The 6793-nt window shown below is 43.5% G+C and overlaps 1 long non-coding RNA gene across 1 annotated transcript; it reads left to right on the forward strand.

The window, feature by feature from the left end:
- The first annotated feature begins 346 nt into the window (after positions 1 to 346).
- LOC309483685 lies at positions 347 to 6201 on the forward strand. The gene is made up of 3 exons (XR_014200624.1): positions 347 to 423; positions 4666 to 4707; positions 4881 to 6201. It is a non-coding gene; the product is annotated as an uncharacterized lncRNA (long non-coding RNA).
- The last annotated feature ends 592 nt before the right edge of the window (positions 6202 to 6793 follow it).

Raw genomic sequence — 6793 nt, forward strand, 5'->3', positions numbered from 1 at the left:
ATGCAGACACACCACCTCAAGATGTCTCTTAAAACTTTGATGAGCAACTAAATCAGTTCTATCTATCTATCTATCTATCTATCTATCTATCTATCTATCTATCTATCTATCTATCTATCTATCTATCTATCTATCTATCTATCTATCTATCTATCTATCTATCTATCTATCTATCTATCTATCTGTCTGTTCTAACATACTCTTTAAAAGATTTGTATGCAATAGAATAACTCAGAATGTCAGTATGATAGATTAATGAGCATCTCACTTATTTGTGTTTTCAGGGCCTTGTGGTGCAGGTGGAGAAAAAGTTGAGTAAAGTGTGAAGAGGGATCTGGAGGGAGACAAAGACGTTCACACACAGCGGAATTTCAGCGGTGCCTGTCACAAAACAAGAAGTGAATCAGAGAGAAACACTTCAGAGTAAGTAAAGGAAACCAATACCCCATAGGGTGAAGTAATACAAACAGAGAGCCAGATTATAAGGAGGGGGATGAAGTGACTGAGAATGAGAGAGAGAGAGAGAGAGAGAGAGAAGGAAGAGATGAATGAAAGGTAATTGCATTAGAAAGAAAAGAAGGCCAGAAGGAAGGAAATGATTAGAGGAAAAGAGACTGATAGCCGATAGAGAGGGAGTGGGAGAGATGGACAGAGTGAGAAAGAAGGTGGGGTGGGTGTTCATTTACTCCTTTCATTCAATACACACCGACACTCCCTCAGTGTCAATACAAAGTGTGCGTGTCTCCTCTAAGCACACTATCTAGGTAACTTGTCTCTAAGAATTGTTGTACCGTATGTTTGAATACACTTGAAACTTTGGGTATATGTATACATATATAATTTGCCCAGTAAAAACTAATTCAGTGCATTTATATCTTACATCTAATTTAAATCTAATAAAACTCTAATTTGGTTCATATTTCTAAATAACACTATGTTTTAGAATCCCCCAAACCATGTTGTAAAAACACGTGATGAAAAACTCAGGAAAAGACCACTGGCCTCTGACCCTCGACAGCCATTTTCCTCTTCAGTATCGTAGTCTCACCTCAATCTAGCATTCGCATTTTAGGCAATTCATTCATTTTGGCAACTGTTTAGTATGAAATAACAGTAATCACACAAAATGCTGTCTTTTCTCTCTGTGTCTCTGTGCCTCTTCTCGTTCTCCTTTTGTCATTGACCTTTGGACCCCGTCTCTGTGTGCATATTGACTGTTGGACTGGGAGTCACTTGAGCTAGCTGTCAATACTTACCTGGTTTAGACACCCTGAGAGCTGCGGTCATCAAGCAGACACACTGAGAGTGGGGGAAAAAGACATGCTGGATGAGAATGAAGAATGAGAGAGGGATTTATGTGTTTATTTTATTACATTATTTGAATATTTTTTAATCAATGGATATTCAATGTGATTTATACAAAAAAGTGGTGATAACCCATCAAGGTTTTATAATAATGTGATTTCACAGACATATTTGCAGTGACCTTTGCAATGTGTGCCTATATACGTCACTTCTACGGCGCACAGCTCTGTCTGCGCCTGTTTTACAGTCCACTCCACCTTCTCCACGCTCTACCTCTCATTCCTTCTCTCCCTCTTTCCTTTTTACTCTTTTCATTTCCTTTAATCTCTCACTCCCTCCTCTTTCTCCCACCCTGTCACTTTGATTTCCCTATCCACTGGCCTGTGCTCTCTGTGTTTGTGTCTGTGCGAGTCTGTAAGTGAGAGCAGGAGAGACAGACTGTTAAAATATGTTTGTATTCACAAACAGCTGTTGTTGTTGTTGTGGTCTATACATGACATAAAAAATTATGCGCAGTTGATATGCATAAATTGCAGACTGCATCTCAGTAAACCTGAATGTGACTGATTTGATGAATTTCTAATTATTTGCTACCACATAATGTCACCTTCATAAACCAGACTCCCCCTTCTCAGTCATGATTTTTTCTCTCTAGTTCTCTTCTATATTAATCTGAATTTATATATGCAAGAATAACTGAGGAAGAGCCGTGCATGTCTTGCTGAGTGTGTGTATTTATATTAGAGTAGACAGTGTCTGCATGGGCCACAGAAATCCTGGGAGTGAGAAGGTCAGAGCATCAGTCTGCGGGTGTTGGGGTGTATATGTATGTGCGTTTGGATGGGGGGAGAGGCAAAGGGTCCCCCTCTTGTAGACAGTTTGACTGATGACATGCATTAAACAGTTAATCTGTCTGATTGAATGTTTGCTTCCTCCAAATTGAAACATTAAACAACAAGGCGAGAAGCGGGAGGGAGGGAGAGACCAAGGAGGAGAGCGGGATATGGCTTCATCTACTCCCCAAATCATGCAAAGAACAGACTGGAATATATAATATCGTCCTGTGAGTGAGGGAGAGGGAGAGCAAGAGGAAGAGGGAGATTGGAAGGGACAGTGTGTGTGTGTGTGTGTGTGTGTGTGTGTGTGTGTGTGTGTGTGTGTGTGTGTGTGTGTGTGTGTGTGTGTGTTGCAGGGAGGGACAGGGAATAAGTGAGGGGGAAAGTGGCTGGACAGAAACAAGCAATGAGAATGAAGGGATGGTGAAAGATGAGAGGGTTGGTAGTGAAGATGAAGGAACAGTGGAAAGGGAGGGATTGATAGGAAGAGTGTGTTGTTGTTGTTGAAGAAAGAAAGAAGATGAAAGTGAGAGAGAGAAAAAAAAACATGATAGATCTGTAACTTTGTTGTTCCTGTAACCTGGAAGTCTCCCTTTCCTAGTTTTGTCATAACATTTAATTCAATTAGGTGATTACTTTCCGACGGACCTCTTCAGATGTCAAGACTCAATTAAACAAACTTAAGAGGAGGAGTTGCATTATTGCCACGTTATTGTTCCATGTTTGTTGCTACTCCAGTCCAAGGCTCACCTGCCCGTGAATGGTCCTTGAGGGAGTCGTGCTGAATTTGTTGAGTGGGTGCTTGAGCAGTGTGGATCCCCCTCACCATTTGCTCAGTGGAGGAGGACAAGACTAGCCCTGAGCCCACCTCGGACCTAAAGCCTTGCTAGCCCACTATCATGCCCATCATGGATTATGAACCAGATCCCACTGCAGACTCAGAGCAGCCACCACAAAGCCAGAGCCCGAGCATTCCGGATGCCGGAATCCATTTCCGTCCAGGAACCTGAACCTATCATGGAGTCTGACCAGATGCGTGAGCCGGCACCAATGTCCGTGCCTGAGGGTATTTTAGTAGAGTTAAATGTCTATCCAGGCTCCTGTCTTCTTCGTGGGCTATTGGTTCCGTCCAGCCCCAAGTCTCCTTAGTCGCCGCTGTTCCTGCCCAGCCCAAAGTCTCCTTTGTTGCTGCGCTGCTGGTCCCGCCCAGCCTCCCACTCCCTCCTCCTCTGTCGACTTCATCCAGTTAAGCCCCTTGGCTCCTGGTGGCCCTGCCCAATTACTCTGATTTGCCTTGGACTTTACGGTCTCCAGCTCTGCCTTGGTGTGAGAATCCTCTAGCTTTACCTCAGGCCTCCAAGCCCTGGCCTCCACCTCGGCCTGTCGACCCATTGTCTCCATGCTCCTTTCACTCCACTGTGCTCCATCATCCCCCAGGCTCCTCCGGACTCCCCTGTCCCTCCGGCTCTACCTTGGCCAGTCATCACACTGGTTGTTCCACAGACTTCCGGGCCTCCGGCTACACCTTGTCTCTCCACCCCTTCGACTCCGCTGGACTCCTCCTTCCCTCCAGATCCACCTTTGTCCTCACTCCCACCGGCTTCGCTCTGGTCTGCTGATACCTCGCCTCCACCTTGGTCTCACAAGCCTGCAGTTCTGCCTTGGCCCTCCAATCCATTGGTGTCACCCTGAGTCTTCATCTCCTTGACTTTGCCTGGGTCTCCACCTTTCCTTCCTCCATTTCAGTCGGTCGGGTTCCTGGCTCCACCCTGGGTTCTCCCTCCATCGGTTTTGTCTTTGCACTGCTCTGGGTCGCTCTCTGGCTCCTTCCTCTTCGTCTCCTCCCTGGCTTCTCTCTTCATACTCTCCTCAATGTTGATCTCCTCTGCCGACCCCTTGAGTTTCCTGTGTATTACTCGCTCTTCACCCACCTTGGGAACCCCCTCCTTCCCTCCTCTGTTGGACAAGAGGGGTCCTACTGTCACAGTCATGTTCTATTTAGTTTGGTTTTCCCGTGTTCCCTGTTCAAATTGCCTGAGTTCTCATTTCTAGTTCGTTTTCATGGTTTTTTGAGTTGCGCACCTGGTTCTTGTTCTGTTAAATATCCCTGTGTACACCAATACCCTACATTTTTCGTGTTCCTTGTTCGGTGTCATCAATGTGAAGGCGTGGTGTGTGTTTAAAGTTTTCTCCTGTGTATACTCCATGTTCAATAAAGTCTCCTAGTATATTTAATTCTGCGTCTAGCATCTTGGATTGTGGATTAGACTACACAGAAATTTTGACAAAATCCTACACACAATTTTTGGTATGACCATCCTTTGCAGGTAGATTTCTCCAAGACATCAGCATTTTAAGTGAACCAGTGATTCAATGGCCCATAAAGAGAGCCATTTACTTAATTCCTGAATGAATCAGCTGTCTGAACAAATCAAATGAATAAATGACTACATATAATATATATAAATGTTTTAAAACTATTTTGTGTGTGTCTGTGTGTAAAAACAGTTTTAATGTTTTTCAGGTTGGACTGATGAACTCAAGTACAAGAGAATCTGGAATTCAGGTAGGATATGTTTTGACTTAATCTTTGTGAGGAGTCTAAATGTGACTTTTATATACAGTGTATAAATCCATTCTTCTGTAGGCAATGCATTTGGCCAAACAACGGCCTCTTTTTTCCTTTTCCGCCATCACTGATCTTTTTTTTTTTCTTATATTGTTGCTGGATAATTGCAGAATGCCACACAAGATGACGGATTGACGACCAGATGAGCCTATGGATGCTCTCACATCAACGAACACGAAAAAGCAGAGCGATCACAACATAAATAGACAGATTGCAGGATGGATGAATTGATAGATCTTTGAGAGAAGGTCAAACTTCTGTGCGCACACTCTCAAACCATCATGAAAAGAAGAGAAATTGATTGCCGCTCACAAAAGGGTTGAAATGACCAAGAAATTATTTTTCTGGGCAATGAACATTGTGAGTGAGTAAGAGAGAGGGAGAGAAAGGGGAAAAAAATGCCTAGCCTCTTTGTATGAATTGTCTCAAAAGTAACTGTAGTCATCTTCAAGTGTTGCCAGTGTTCTGGTCAAATGGCCACTCTACCAGATCAGACCAAACAAGAGCAGTTTTGAGTTTCGGTACATCTTCCTCATCTGAAGTTTGGCCTCAAACGTAGCCTTTACGTTTCGCCAAAGGAGATGGTCATGATGTCATCATTTCACCTGTCAAGAGTCTGTCAAGGTTGCCTTGGAGACAACTGGCACCAGTGGAACCCTAGTGCCCCATGGCACAAGCTTTCGATTGTGGATATCACAGTTCCTCGATTGATGGACGCCTCCGATCCACACTATATTACCCTGCTGGGGTGAAAAAGAAGACATCTAACACTCACACCCCTTCCCACAGTGCAAATAAAAACATCTAGGGGGAAAAATGAATGCTTCTTTAATCATATGACGTCTGTGTGCACCAAGCCGTTCAAACGGCGCTCCACTAATGGACTGCTGATGAATAGACAAAGAGAACAACCATCCACAGTGAGCAGAACAAATAGGCCTCCAGCACAAATGGAGATGTAAGTGATCCCACTCACTCACGTTTGGATATGTAGATTGGGGTTCAGATGATCACACCCACAGACTGAGATGAATATATGGGCTCATGAGCGAATAAACACGTTGAGCCTTATTGTGAGCTCGCAGAGAGACCATTACCACAAATCTGTGTGCTAATCATAATTAATCACTTACTTATTAAGCATTAATTGCACTGCGCAAATGTATCAACGTCCAGAAATGCCCCAGTATTGAAGTTGCTGGGCCTAGACAAGGCAATATTAATTTATTCGTACTTATTAATTTCCCTAATTAAAACAACAAGACCTAGATATAAGTGTATTCTTTGTGTAATAAATGAGGGTTTTTGAAAAGCAATACCAAGTCAAGCGTGTCGCTGTACAAACCGTAAATCATCTTCTCTGGGGTTGATTCATACTCTTCATCATTTCTGAGCCAAACGAACATATTAAGAAGATTGCACCCAAGTCTGTGTAATTACGCACATCCTTTTTAAAAAAATACATAAATTCATTTAGATAAACGGTTTTACTCCTAATAGAACTTGCTGATCTCTTTCCACTAAAGCTTAATCATCTATCTAATAGGATCAGGATGCGTTACTGCTTTGCAGGCCTCTCTGAAACAAACAATACCACTTTCAGAGAGAGTTTGCCAATCACTGGTCCCGAGAGCAGAAATGGTTTAATTTAGGTCCAAACTGTTGGCATGTTTCAGATATTTTAGTATACTTCTCAGTTGTGGGATAACTTAACGAGTACCCCTTGTTTTCTCCGTCTCGCTCTTCGCCATGCATTTTTATCGGTTTCCTCATTTCTTTTTCTCCATTTCCAAAATGGTCCACCTGAACGGGCTAAGCGAGGGCGGGGTGCCGTAATAGCGCTAATGCCCAGTAATACGGGCCAGATATTATAATCTAAGCGCTGTCACAAAGCGTTAGCCGTCGTAGACTGACGTGTCAATGCTGCTGAACGCAGGTGATATGGCGGGGCAGGAAGCACGGCCCGGTAATCGTCTAACACAGACACGTTTATTTTGAGTCTCACTCTATTTCTCTCTCTTCC

The sequence above is a fragment of the Leuciscus leuciscus genome (genome assembly GCF_965113295.1).
Source record: "Leuciscus leuciscus genome assembly, chromosome: 20".
Classification (NCBI taxonomy): Eukaryota; Metazoa; Chordata; class Actinopteri; order Cypriniformes; family Leuciscidae; genus Leuciscus; species Leuciscus leuciscus.